We start from the raw sequence: 15,427 nt of genomic DNA, 5'->3' as shown, positions 1-15,427 counted from the left end.
ATATATATTAATTCATGTATTTATAGCCATGTAGAATAGTGTATATTTCATAAAAGTACATAAACTTTGTTGAGACAATTTGTTCGGGCTGTTTAACCTTCATCGCCATTCAACAAATTAATTTACATTTCAAATATAGAACTCCATTCAATGTTGTCTCTACGGGAATTGCTGGATGGAAGACAGGGAAACGTGAATCACCCGCAAACTCCCAGAACATATCCCTACAGATTAATATCGAGCGAATAATCATGTAGAGATTAAATTAATGTTGGATTAGGTAGTTATAAATGGTTGATGAGCTCAGACTATACTTTCTCTGTGTCTCCTATGTTCAATCTTCACATAAATTACTTGGGGTAACTGATAATCTACCTAATAAACAGTGTAGAGCAAGTGTGAGCAACAATTTTCAGTTGGGATGGTTTTTTTTTTCACATCTTCTCACCCCTTAATCCTCCATATAAAGCATTTAACAAGTTTTAAGTCTGTTCATTGATTTGATAACAAAAATAGGAACCACCCAGAATTTGAAACAATGTAAATCTGACTCAGCATCACCTTAAGAAATGTCTCTAATATTGATTAAAAAGATGTATACATCATTAAAAATAACTGCTTAAAAACATTACAATCTTGAACATTTCCAACAGAAATAATTACTTACTTTGTTATCAATGGATTGCGTCCACAAGAACTATACAAAGTGTATTAGGTTCATAATCAAATGCTTGTAGCATAAAATTTGTGATCTACCAGGTACTGTCCCTACATTCTTTTGTATTCCAGATTGCTTAACTTTCAATGTGTATTGTTAATCTATTATGATCTATATTTTCAAATTTTCCAAGTGACTGGTGAACCATAGATCCTATTCCCATATCCTTTTCCAATAGCTGGGAATTTTATAACATAAATAAAAGGTAACATAGGCTTCATAAACCTTAACTATTGTGGTATTGCCGTTGGTATAGTAAAGTTGTTTGTTTACTGTATATAATCCTTTGTCAAATCTGTATACTGGAATACAAGATTATATACCTTTCTCATAAAGATTGAATGGGAGTCCCACTGTATTTAAATGTCTAAATAAAAGATGCTCTTTCTATAAAATCAATCTTCTCAATGGAATATTCTTAGGCAAGACTTATTTATACCTTGTTTTTGCAAACTTTTTTTTTAAAGATCATTAGAGGTGGGTGGAAAAAACATATTTTTTTAGTCAACTTAAAAAAGGTAATGAATAATACTCAATATTATTAACATGTTTGATGCATCACCAAGGCCTATTAAATTGAATGGTGAATCCATGCCATATATTTAACTGTATTCTTTATGTTAAACTATAGGAGGTGAGAGTCCTTGATATACTGTAAACTCAAAGATTATATTAATGTTTCCTCTTCATAGTTATTATTAGATGGGTCCCTTCACCTGAAAAATGAATAATGTTTTCCTAGAACCAGTTGGAATCCTTGACCTGGGGGATCTTCATCACTTGTTTTTTTTTTTCCAGTTTTCCTAGTTTTTCAACGTCCAATTTCATAAATTCTTTTTTTCATCGTTCTGCATGAGGGGTGAAAGTCCATCAATATAGGGCACCTATTTCCTATCATATTTGCGACTTCCCGTCCTTAATAAATCATGAAATCTATGTTGAGGATTTGCAAAATCATTGTTTTTGAATAAGTTTCAGATAATCACAAACTGATAACAGACCTATAAACAGATAAGAAAGTATAATACATACTCCAAGTATTGAAATACACGCCATCGTGTTGGGATTCAATATTTTGACATTAATTATGTCATCATCATAAACAGAATATTATAAAATATTCAATGAAGAAATTCATCTGGATCCAATATTAAATATAAGTTGAATTGATTTGGTTCTTTTTTGATGATCAAATTAATATTAAGCGCAGTCAAAACTATCAAATTATGTGCAAAAAAATGTTAAATATATGCCTATATTTGGTTTTAACATGACACCACCATACCCTATATGGGCACATCACACAAATTGTGATTTACCAAGACAATTTGAATATTAAGACGACTTGCACAACATTTTCCTGATACTATAATAGCATTTTCAAGTGAATAATAGATGTTATTATGGTGACCTCATCCACTGCCAAGACAAGGGAGCTGTCGAAGAAAACCAGTAATCAGAAAAGCAAGATGACTGAGGGCGCTTGTCGATCTCAACTTGATCAAGGTCAAACTATGACCAAGCTGTAATAACATCTGCAGTTCACTTGAGAATGCTAATATAACAGCAAAACTTTGTGAAAAGCTCAGTCCACTCTATCAAATTTTATGCGACAAAAACAAGTGATGCGCCCATATATTGGTGTGGTTGTCATACTACACCCAAATATGGGGCATATCACATTTTTTGTTGCATAAAAATTGATAATGTGGACAGAGCTTTAGTATTTTCTTAAATATTTTAAAATATCAATTGCATCAAAAACATAAATCAATAATTAAATATAATAAATATTTTTTCAATTTACTTTTATATATGATGCTTTGTGTTTCAAGCCTGCATAGGCGCACTATAAAAACACAAAATTGTCTCTATCAGAGATAATGGCCAAAACATGCTAAAACACAAAATTGTCTCTATCAGAGATAATGGAAAAAACATGCTGGAATGTCAAAATTTTTGAAATCTACCTTAATGCATTAAACTACCATTTATATATCCATACATCAGGCTATGCTATTATTTCCCCCGATTTAGTGATGGTTACTGCCTGAGAAATGCCTGAAATCGTAAACTTTGAAGGCTGATTTCTCGAATATTGTTCTTTAAACACCTGTATGTTTAGCACCCAGTCTAGCTATAATTCCTGCTAAAATCCTGTGGAAAATTGTGGCACTTTGACACGGGACGGGCCCGGGACTTTGACTACCAATTTTCGCCCCGGTTATTTCCCACACTTGTGCACTCAATTACATAATGAAATATGTTGAACACAGTATTCAATATCAGTCAGAACTGGTGTTTCTAGACCTCCGCCAATGTGCATGTTATGCTACATTTACCAAACAACTAAGCACTGCCAATTTTTCCTATCAACCCATAATTTCTCTCCTGATATCATATTTAGTGATAAACATACTTAGGACCAGGTGGTATTGATTGTGATAAATATTTTTTTGGGATCGTTTATGTATTAAATGACCTGCGGCGATAATGTACTCTATGTATTAGACAAGCACAGTAGTGCCTAAGGCAGACGTGCTTCAAAATGGTAAATAACAATATCTTTCACAGTATGTGAGGCTTGGCATGTGTGCTTCTTTCTGTTTTTGTCTCCCATAATACGCTATTGCATATTACAGACTGACGTATGTATCCAATGTTCATGTGGTAAGCACAGGCCTACTGACAGGTGTACTGTTTGAGGTGACATTTGAAAATAAAAATTCTTTAAAAAAATCAAATAAAATTAGTAAATGAAAAGTATCATGCCCTTCTTATTTTGGTCATGTGGTTAGAGCTAACAAAGAAGTATCAAGAAAGGTCACCATCACGACCAAGTCGGACATAGATAAGGGAAGTGTGCCAGAGGACAGAGATAAAATATGTGGCTGCAATGAGAAAGAACTGCACAAGACACTGTAGGAAAAGGAGATCTGTGGCAGCCTGTCTACCACTTAAGCAAGTTTCAATAAGCAAGTTTCAATACTAAAGTAGAAGTAAGCAACTCCCCCAACCCCAACCTCTTTCTGTTAGAAGCCAGCATCAGGACATCTGGGGTGTTAATATCATTAACATTAACATGATATTAACACCCCAGACTCAAAAAAAGCCTTTTTTTTTTAAAAAAATGAGTGCCCGCCACACTCTCCCCCACCCCCTTTAGATATTTTGCTCATAGGCTTTAAACAACAATAAAATGTTGCTAGCAAGAATGCTACCATTCATAACTCAACTACGTCTATCGAAAAACAAGTCATCATCCTTCCTTTTCAAAACTTTCTAAAAAAAATTCTTGTGGGTAAAACAGCTGGTAGTTGAACGCTGACATATCACGCTGCTGTAACATTTTTCTGTAAACAAACCTATTTTTCAATAGGCCAAATGCTATAGGAAAATATGAGAGAGAAAAAACTTTGTTCATGGTGATGAAGAACAGGTCTGTGTACCTGACATATACATCCTACTGTGCCATTTATAGGATCATAACTTCTCCTTTGGGAATACGAGTTCCTTTGGGAGTACATATTAAATATAACATGTACTAATATTAAAAATGCTATACCTTATATCAAATTTCTACAAAATGTATAAAATGTCGTAATTAATGAACTTGGTACTACATAATTAATGAGTAGATTGTAGATTGTCCTATTATTTTAAGGAGGTTCTTGTATACAAAGCACTAGCAATAAAATGGCTCTAGCAATAAAAGTAAATTATTTAAAAACAAATTAAGGTGTGATGCGATATTTTGTATAAAACAGATAAAATTATTAATATTAATTATCATATCATGAATAATATATGAGAATTCCACATATAAAATACTTTATTCAATAGTTTTTATTCAAGTACATAAGTAACTACCGATAGTAAAATAAATACATGTAATGTACGAGGTTTTTATTTTATTTATTGTTTCAATCCTTTGCTGTGCATTTTGCCTGTGTCAGCAAGGCCTCCAGTCGCTCCAGAAGTTTGCCGTTTTGCCGACAAGGGGCCTGATATTGCCCGACGGAGGAGTCCAAACCAAGGGGCAGACTAGAGCTGCAGTCGATTGTCCGGAATAAAACATCCTTGCTAGGGTTTACAGAGAGAGTTTTTAATGGCTTAATAGTATGGTCCAAATTGTGCTTTTAGACCAAACTATTCAGGATTGGCAATCAAAATAACATTACGTGGATAGGCAAATTATTTTTTTTATTTTTGATTCGACGACGAGTTGTGGCATCAGACATCGGACAACAGGGGGTCGGTCTAGGCCTGTCTGACGGGAGGGAAAACTGGCTCAGTGGCGGTACCAGTGGGGTACCGCCACTGAGCCAGGCACTTTACAGTGAACAAGGCACTCTACATTGCGTCAGTCTACCTAGCTGTATCAAACTGCTGGGAGTAACCCTGGGTGGACTACGTCCCACCCTGGGGGAGCATCACACTCCCATCTGCCTTGCAGTACAGAAACTAGGGAGAAGTTTCAACCTCTACAGGCTCGAGCGGCAAGGATTTACTTTTTTTTAACTGTATAGTTTAAGTGTAGGTATTTGTTTAGCTACAACCTTTTGACTAAAAGATTGGTAAATCTCAATCCAGCAAAAATGAAACTGAAATTTTCACTGACATTCCAAATTGACAGGTCTTTCACAGATTCATAATAATCAAAATTTAAAATTCTGTGGAGTAGACTATATTCAGTGGACCCAAAAGCTTTGTCTACACTATAAAATTTCTTCAAAAAAAGTATCAAATAAAATTTGACGGAACATAGAGTTGAACATGTTCAACTTTTTTTTATACAATTTGGTGATATGTGATATGACGTCATCGTTCCCATATATATTGGCACATCACAATTTTTGTCACATAAAATTTGATAGTGAGACAAAGCTTGAGGAATAGGGTACAGCAATAATTCTTTTTAATATAATTTAACATAAAAAATTAATATAATTTTATTGTATATAAATTCAACTTCAGTTTTTTTATTTAGCGAATGTTGGTGTTTATCATATATACTTTTTTACTACATTGGTTGACCTAGATATTCAACTTATGTCACATTTTCAATGGTGAAAGTAGTTTTATTAGATCTTCACCTGTTTATACATTAACCTTTTGGTTCTTCGATTTTTTTTTTCTTGTTCTACTTTCTGTTTCTTGTAATTTAATATTTCAAGTTGATTCAATGTATTTTTTCAATGAACAAAATGAAAAATATTATAGTATTAACAAAAATGTTGGGTCCAAAAAAATGGTTCTGGTAGGGGTCAGGAGGAAAATCTATATGGAGTTCAAGCATTATATGCTTTGATATATTATTGGTGTTCACTTCAAAAGAGAGGTTTGGCCAAACCACAGAAATCCCACTGGTTTAGCTTGGTGAATTTTAAGGTATTTATAAACCTCCCATATTTGACTACTGAAAATTCTTTTGGACTTGAACTACCATTTACAAAAATCACACTGTGCTCTAAAAGACGAAAGGAAGAAGGCCACTCAATAGCGCCAGAGAGGGGGTAATATTGACTGGTTCTCGATGGCAAAAGTCTGGTCGCGATCTCGTGGCTGTACCAAGGGTAGGCTTAGCAAGGGGATTACCAGCTTAGCACCTAGTTTAGATTGAAATTCTTGCTAACATCGTGCAGAAAAATCGTGTCACTTTGACACAGGATAGGCAGTGACTTTAACTACCAATTTCACCCTAGTTATTTCCCACACTTGTGCTACAAAGTCCTCGCAAGTATATCTCATGAATGCTGCAACTCCTCCCATATTTGCCACACTGGTGCTACTTAGTCCGTAAATGCAGCACCTCCCCATATAGAAATATTTAAGAGTGAGCCCCCCCCCCCTCTCTTATACACATCTAGATGTGTATAAGGAGAAAATAAGAAATCTATACTAGTCTATAAAACAAACCAATACATTTTAAAATATCAATGCTACTAATAATGATAATCATTTATTTTGTGGACTCTTTGAGTAATACATATTAATATATAACATTAAACTAATTAATACATAAATAAAAAGAATTTCAGATTAAAACTAAAATACAGTATTAAGTACAGATTTAAGGCTATAATTATGCAAAAACTTGAAATATGAAAAATTGGCACTTTAATAAGAAAGTTGGCAGCTGTCAATCAACTGATGATTGGAGTATTCTTGAAAAATATCATGAAGTGCCCTTCAACTGTCAGTCATACTTTGAGACAACTTTCTGCTTTCCTGCTGAAAGGTGCTTTACAAGCGAAGAAAAGACTTGGTATAGATAAAGCCTCAGATAAACAAAATATATTGCAAATCAGACGATGATGTCATATCCATATATGTGTATGCCTTAGTGTCACCATCATAAAGAATTTTTGTCTATTTAAAATATGATTTTCATGCCTAGAGTAGTTTACAGGGGTCTCCCACAACCACGGGGGCCCTCCGCAGTCGCGAGACTCTCCTGCAAGCCGCAGGAGTTCCCCGCAAGCAGTGGGAGTTTTCCAGACATTGAGATGGCATTGGGCAATTCCACAAGGACAAAAAAAAAATTCTCCTAAAAAACTAATTCCACAATGTTTGCATATTTTTACTACTACTCAATTATATTGTCTCCCTACAGGCTGCTGGCAATAGGTGTCACCATTCTCATCAAATAAAAGGCCTGTAGCCAGGTTCTTCCAAGGTGGGAGGAGGGGATTCTCTGGGCATGGGATTCTGCGAAACCCAGAAGCCAATGGATTTTTGTATATTATGGGTCTAAATAATGCTATAAAAGCAGTTATTTTTGAAAAAAGGTCTGCAGTAAAACATTCCGAGACTGGGTGGGTCTGCAGTGCATTAGATGGGTTTCAGGAATCATTCGGGGAATTCGAGGAAGGTTCACCAGAAAAGAGGGGGTTTGCTACGAAAGGGGTGTTTGCCCAAACCATAAAAACTCCCTGGCTACAGGGCAGTCCACCAAGAAACATATGGGGGGAAAAAACGATTTACAGATATTCCTACAAAATCCTTAACTGATACCAGCCAATTTAAGGATGTTTGTCCTTTAACTAAATTGTTAACACTTTAAAGTAACTTACTTTGCATTTATTTTCATTAATTTAATATTATTTTGTTCATGGTGCTATTTTTTTAATAATAAAAATGATTTTGTCAAATAAGTGTTTAAATTAAATACTTGAATTAGTTGTTAATTTCCAATTACAATCTTATCTTAGTGAAAATAACATCCTCTACGACTCCAAATTGAGATTTTGAAATAGATAAGCTACAGAAACATGCATTATCCACAGGAAGCAATCAAAACAGAATTAAGTATTAGGGTATCCTAACTAGGATGGTTCTAAAAGACTAAAAAAAAAGGCCTAGATACAGTAAAACATAAGGAAAAATAAAAATTGTTGGTGCAAAAGCACACATAACACCTTGGTTGCTTGTTAAACCTAGTTTTCATAAATTCGCAACATGCTATATATCTTACAACTTTTCTATAGCAGCACTATATGTATGTAAGGTGTTCTATACACCTTGCACATGATCATCTAAAACAATCATTCCTTACCTTAATTGGTAACATTTTGCTTAACTAATTAATATTAATTCAATTCTTTGTATATATACTCTTAGTTAAGAATGGCGAGTTTTTTCGTTTTTGCTTTTCTGTTTGTACTGATGATGGGTTGGAGAGAAAACCTGAAACATGTTTACCATTAAATCCTTAGTTCTTTTCTTAAAATGTGCTGTGTTTTTCATCAATTTGCATCCATTTGGTTCCATCATCAAGGACTTTAGTTTAAAGACCCGCCTATTTGTTTGATTAGGAAGTACAAGAAGTTTCATTAAAGCTGAATTATCATTTCAATACGCAATTGTAAAACGTTCTGCGTTTTCCCAAAATTCATATGCTATATGTCTATCGCTGACAGTTGTCTATGTAAAAGACAACTATGCATTGTAACGACCGCAGTAAAAAACAGAAGCAACATTTACAAAATTTTATTCAAACCAGGCTTTCGACATCAACATTAGTGGCAATTCCACTATGAAAAAATCTATTAAATTCAGGTCCGGAGGAAAAACATTTTTTGATATGTTACAGAACTGATTTTTTTTACTTCATCCCACAACCCATCTACATCCCAAACTAGAAAAGAAAAGAAAAAATTAAAGGTCAGTATGTACTGATCAGTCCGAATTATATATAGCCTGGTTCTCACGAGAGCCCCAGTATCCGGATCGGGAGCTAACCGTTAGCACCTGCGTGAGAACACCCGATCGGTTAGCGCTAACCGTTAGCAGTATCCGGATACCACTAACGGTTAGCAAGCGCTGTTGGTTAGCAAGTTGGGCGTGTTTCTATCATCAACCAATCACACGTACGTGTTTACAATTCCCAGTTTCTTATTGGCCAGTGATTCGATCATCATATTTTTGGTATCCGGATCGGGACTTTCTCGGATGGACGCACGGCAGCTAACAGGTTAGCAGGATCCGGATCCTGCTAAGCGTTAGCTGCCGTGTGAGAGCATAGCCACTATTGAATATCTAAAGCCCTGTCCAGAATATGAAATTTATTTGACAAAAACATGTGACATGCCTAAATATGGTCAATGATGACATCTCATCATGACCATATAGGCACATCATGATATGTGCATACAACAGTTTTTTTAACAAAGAAAAAATGGTAGCGTAGACAAAACTTCAATGATAGGGATAGAGTTCAATTGTTGCAGCTGTATTATTAAACTTCCATTCCCTATTTTATCAAATTAAGTGGCCTTCATAAATAGGAAACCAGGTCAAATCAATTTAATTTCCAAATCCCTTGCCTATATTATGTAGGGCTGTTCTAGTTTTTATTACAATAGAAAACAAGGACCTCTCAGTCAGATAGTATAAAGGAGACAACCTCTATTTGACTTTTTAAGCTCAAACGAGTTTTCATAGGCACAGTGAACATCTTCAGGTGATGATAGTAGAAGTTTATTGTCATGGTTCAAAAAAAAATGTTGGTCTACAAAGCAGTGGCACATCTAAGGAAGAGGAGTTAGTGGCTATTGATGGTGATGAGGGAAAGCGGAGGTTTGAATAGGAAGGAACAATGACTAAGTAAAGTTGCAATAACTGGCTAAATACCTGTGATATGAGATGAATTTTAACTACTTGATCATAATTTTTTTTTTTTTCCAGTAAACGGATACCCAAGCCGTACAGCTTTTTTTTTATGGTCCATGCCTGTGCTCCCTGTATAAATACACTGTGCTATAAAGTGTTGCTAACCTCATCCCTAGTATTTCTCTTTTCTTTTATAAAAGTCTTCCTCTGGAAACAAGTTTCTCCTAGAGTGTAATTTTACTATCCTCAGTTGTGAAGTTCTTCAGGGACAGGTAGTCAAAATAAAGAAGGAAATTAACTTAATAAGAATCATAAGGTCAACTCATGGTGATTCCCCAAGGGTCATTCCTAAATAATTGTGTCTGTAGGGCAAGCAATTATACTTTCAAATCGTTGGGATTTACATATTTATGCAGGTGTTATTGAAGCTGGTTATATTTGCTTGTCTTCCAATACTGAGATTCTGGGTTCAAATCCTGAAAACTTCCATATAATTATTATTGCTCTTATGAAACTACACACTAACCACTGAGTTCTCAAAGCAATATTATTAAATATAAATACATAAAAGTGATTTTATTATATTTTCTATTTATTAAATTCAAATTTGTATATAATCATTTTTGGCCATTTTAATCTTTGTTAGTGCTGAGTTGAATATATTGGTTCAATGCTGTTTGATGTGTTGAAATATGAATTAAATATTAAACAAAATTAAAATAACTCTTATGTCCCTGATGAAAACATAAGTAGGCGGGGCCACCAAGAACATGTTTGTTAGAACAGTAATGTGTTGTGTAAACATCCTGTTATTGAAAAAATGCTGTTTGATGTGTTTAAATAATTAAAAGGAAAAATTCAAATAACTCCCCTATAGCAGTATAATTAGGCAGGGCCAGAATTTCCCAAGAGGGGCCCTGGGATAATGTAGGGATTTTATTGGCTTTTTAAATTTTGGATCTTATAATCTGTGAAAGTTACATACGACTATTTTTTTCCCTCCAACAAATTATGTTTATGAGCTTCAATGGAAGGCTGTCCATATCTACCCATTGGGACAATGACAGTCTCTGCTGCCACCAATGAACACAAGTAATCCAGGATAACTCCAAGCTCGCAGCTATGGAATATTTATTAACTTAACATGGAAGGTTTGAAGAAAATTGATCCTGTATATTGTGTTCTTAATTGCAAATAATAAAAATGGAAGATGATAGTCAGACAGAAAATTCAGTACATCCTGAAGGTTTGCAGCAATACAAATATAATGTTGTAATCTGGAGTGTTGTAAATTGGAGGTTCAACTGTACTCAACTGAAGCGCTCCTCTCCCTGAAGAATGCCCCATTTCAGTTCAGAGGGTGATAACATTGATAGGGGTCATCATATGAATCATGTGTTTGGAATTAAGATCTTGTAATGAAGAAATTTGTACTGATTGCAAAATAGTAATTAGGTAAATTAAAAACAGGATTTTCATGAGTAAAGTCATCAGAGTATCGAGTAAAGGTAAAGGGACTAAAAGTCAAAAGCACTAAGCACAGGTTCAAACGGGGGTAGAGTAAGGCACATTTAGGGCCATCCTCCGGGAATATTGCTCTAGAAACCTATATAAAGAAAGCTTGAAAATGGCGAGTGTTACATAATGATACTTTCTGAAGCACTGTCAAACATCAATACTAATTAATCAATTCTTTTCTGTATGATCTGTGAGGATATTGTAAATGTCATTATGTTACGGAACTACTGAGGTCAATACAAATTACTTCCTGTCAAGGAGAAACGCCTGGTATCATAAAATATCATGAGAGCAGAGCATTCCCTTAAGGGATATCTATTTGTTTTCATCAAATTTAATTATCAACTTTTCGATGAGGTAAACAACAAGAAAAGTGTCACCTTTATTAATAACAATAATAACAACAATAATAATAATGATAACAATAATAATAATAAACTATACTTACATTCCTTTTTAATTACATTAATGCTTATTATATCTCTAAAAAGTATATTTACATGTCAATGCAATTTTTCACCAGATGGGAAGATCAGCCATCTTCAGTAATTCATATACAGTGCATATTATTGACAAATTAAAGACCAAAGGTGGCTAGAAGTACGAAAAATTATGAACATATCCTAATTTAACCATGTTTATTATATAAGAGTAAATGACTAGACTTCATACAGTACTCAAATCCGTAGTAAATAGCAAGGGTCAACAACATCAATTTAAAAGATATATAGTAAACAGTTCATCGACTTTGATCTGATATGATTGACTTGATAAAACAAATTTTGATACCTCTTTGAAATAATTATCAGCTAAATGTTTTTTGCTAATCCTGCAAAAGAAATCTTTACTGCTCTTTCTTTTTTTTGTCATGTTATGCAAACTTAATGTTAATAAGATTAAGTTTTTTTTAATCTGTCAGGCTGGTGCATGATGTGTTAAAGGGCTTCAAAGTGTTGGTAAACAACGTGGTGATGTTGCTTTCTTCTGCTTATTTTTTTACTGGTTTTAGTTTAGGACATTTCATGGGTTAAATTATTTCCATGCTTTCCAGTTTTTTGTTTTTTTTTTCATTGGATTGGATTGGATTTATTCGGTATAAACATCAAAGATAGCCCACGAAAGTCTAGAAGAAGACTAATTCCCAGTGGGGTCCTTCTGGTGGTGATTGGGCAGTACACTGGGAGACAATCCCCTAATCTTTTCCGAAGAGTGTACTGCGATCTTTAACGTGCACATGGGCCATCAATGCACACAGGACCAACGGCTCAAACGTCTCATCCGAAAGACGGTGCGCTATTATAACTTGTATTTCAGCCCTCCAGCTGAAATACAAGGAGAGGCAGCGATGGGAATTGAACTGGGGACCTAGAGATCTCCACGGTTCAGCGCACACAGTGTGCCACCAGATTAGCCGACTGAGCTAAGCTGCTCTCATCTTCATGTTTCTATCTCAAGCTCCATGAACACATTCAACACGGATATGTGTGCTATATAAATTGTATCTACTATTAATAATATTGAGTGTAAAAAGTTTTTTAAAAAATGATGCTAACGAAGTTAACGATAAAATGTTTTTATCATAAACTAGTGACAGTCTTTACAACAAAGCTTATGGCATTCCCATAATAACATTTCCAAAGATTTGAAATACTAAACAATTATTAAATGTTATTAGTGAAAGTTTAAATTAAATATGGAGGGAAATAGAATTAGTTAATATATTCATTAATGACATACACTTAGGAACAGCTAATGTTAAAGTCCTGGGAATTTTGACCACGATTAGCTTTTGATACTGAACAGAAACAGTAAACAGACAGTTTGAGTGAGATAATTATGAGAAGGCTGGAGGGGTGCTGTTTTGTTTCCCATGGGTATATGAATAATAATTAGGCCATTTTCTTGCATCTTATAACTTGTTGTGATGCCAAAGTCCACGTCGTCCAAATAATAAATTCTTATTCATGTGCTCGCTGTGAAATACATTCATGTTATTTTTTTGTATTAAAAAAGTATATCCACTATTAACCAAACATAAATCATCTGAAACAAGCATTTTCATGTCTATTTGTATGGATCCAGTATCTGGCAAACTTGGATTAATAGCTCAGTCAGTAACATTCTTCGTCCCCAAAAGTCAATTCCGCTACTCGGTGAATCCGGTGCTAATACCTTTTGTCAGTCCACCACAAAGGTGGATTGGATTGGATTGGATTTATTTGGTGTAAACACCAAGGATAGCCCACGAAAGTCTAGAAGAAGACTTATTTCCATTGGGATCCTTCTGGTGGTGATTGGGCAGTACACCGGGAGACAATCCCCTACTCTTTTCCGAGGAGTTTACCGCGTTCTTTAACGTGCACATGGGCCATAATGCTCACGGGACCAACGGCTTAAACGTCTCATCCAAAAGAGGGTGCGCTATTGTAACTTGTATTTCAGCCCTCTAGCTGAAACACGAGGAGAGGCAGCGATGGGAATTGAACCGGGGACCTAGAGATCTCCACGGTTCAGCGCACACACAGCGGCTACCACCAGATTAGCCGACTGAACTAGCTGGTATAAACCAGTACACAGGGGTATACTTCACTCTTCTCAAATGATGTACTGTACTAATTTCTTTAGTATGTCATTATCCACGAGACTTGTTCCACCACTAAAATGGGTACACGCTCCAGTACGAATATTATGGCTGTAGATTGCAGCTTGGCCTATTTTCATTCACTGAGAAGTCTAGAGTTCCTCCCTAGAGTTGAGGCAATCTACCATGTAGATTTATGGTATTTAATGCAGTGAGAGGGATACTTTGGTTGGTCCATATCATTTATCAACTTCCAATTATTGATCTCGGTCTAAGTCCTAATGTCAATAGTCCACCCTCACATCAATTTCCTAAGTTTTTAGTTACTGGTTATCATTCCCTCTTCTTTATATAGTTTTTTTTTAATATGCCAAAAACAAAATTTCTTAAAATAGAAGTCATTCAAAATATTAATGTAATAACCTACTTCTTGTTTTTTTCATCACATTTCTGCTCTTGTTGAAGACTAAAATTCCGTATTGGGTCCCTCAAGAGGGTCTGTTTCTTGGCTTAGCACCTCAATTTTGGTGATAAATTTATTTCAGTTTAGGAAGCTTTCAAGACATTTTTCTAACACTTCACGCTTGGCTGACAATACTATTACCAATGTCATGTAAAATTATATGTGTATGACAGTATACAGACCATTTTTTCTTTACTTATATTATTCAATCTGAAAAAACCATGTTTTTGTCAGGGAATTATCACAATTTGAAACAAAAAACATTTCCTTCTTTAAAAAAAAAACCTAGATGAGATATATTACAGTCACACTTGGCGTAAGCGAGCAAGCCGGTAGCCAGGAAGTTCAAAAGAATCCCCATTATCCAGAAATTTCCCCTTCATTATGAAAAAGTACCACTTGCATGAAGTTCTTAAAACTCCAAATATTTGAAATTTGGCATTTTTATTGCCATTTCTGGACATCTATGTTATCTTTAAAATTTAACTCAACCATGGTGGGGCTGAGGAGGGTCTGGATCAATGTATCCTTTTGTGAAAAATTAGAATCCCCTGTTAGAAATCCTGCATACAGGCTTGGTGAGATTTATTTTCTACATTGCTTCACAAACCCACCATATCCCAACATAGAATAAAAACAATTTTTGATATATTTTTATTATTCCACCGCCACCTCCCAATCAGAAATCTATATTTTTTTCTACATAATTTTTATTCATCATTAAAATATTTTTTTCATTTTATCCTCCATTTTGTTTTTATAAACTTTATTTATATTTTTCTGTCCTCTGCCAATCTTTCAAATTTAATTTTGACTAAATGTGTAAAAATGATTCGGCTAATGTATTCAGCTGCTAATATAGGATTGGTAAATTATAAACCACTCTAAGTTAAGTTTATAAGGTGCTATCAAGCACGTATATTAATGCAGACGCAACATTTCAAATTTATTAAATTTCTATGTGGTTTCCGCAAAATGGTAAACCCAATTTAGACTAAAACACTTACGGGTTAATTTGCTAACCAAGTGAATA

Source organism: Anneissia japonica, unplaced genomic scaffold (assembly GCF_011630105.1).
Source record: "Anneissia japonica isolate Jap-2015-1 unplaced genomic scaffold, ASM1163010v1 scaffold287871_len1641731_cov197, whole genome shotgun sequence".
NCBI classification, from domain to species: Eukaryota; Metazoa; Echinodermata; class Crinoidea; order Comatulida; family Comatulidae; genus Anneissia; species Anneissia japonica.
Note: the sequence above shows the minus strand (reverse complement) of the source record.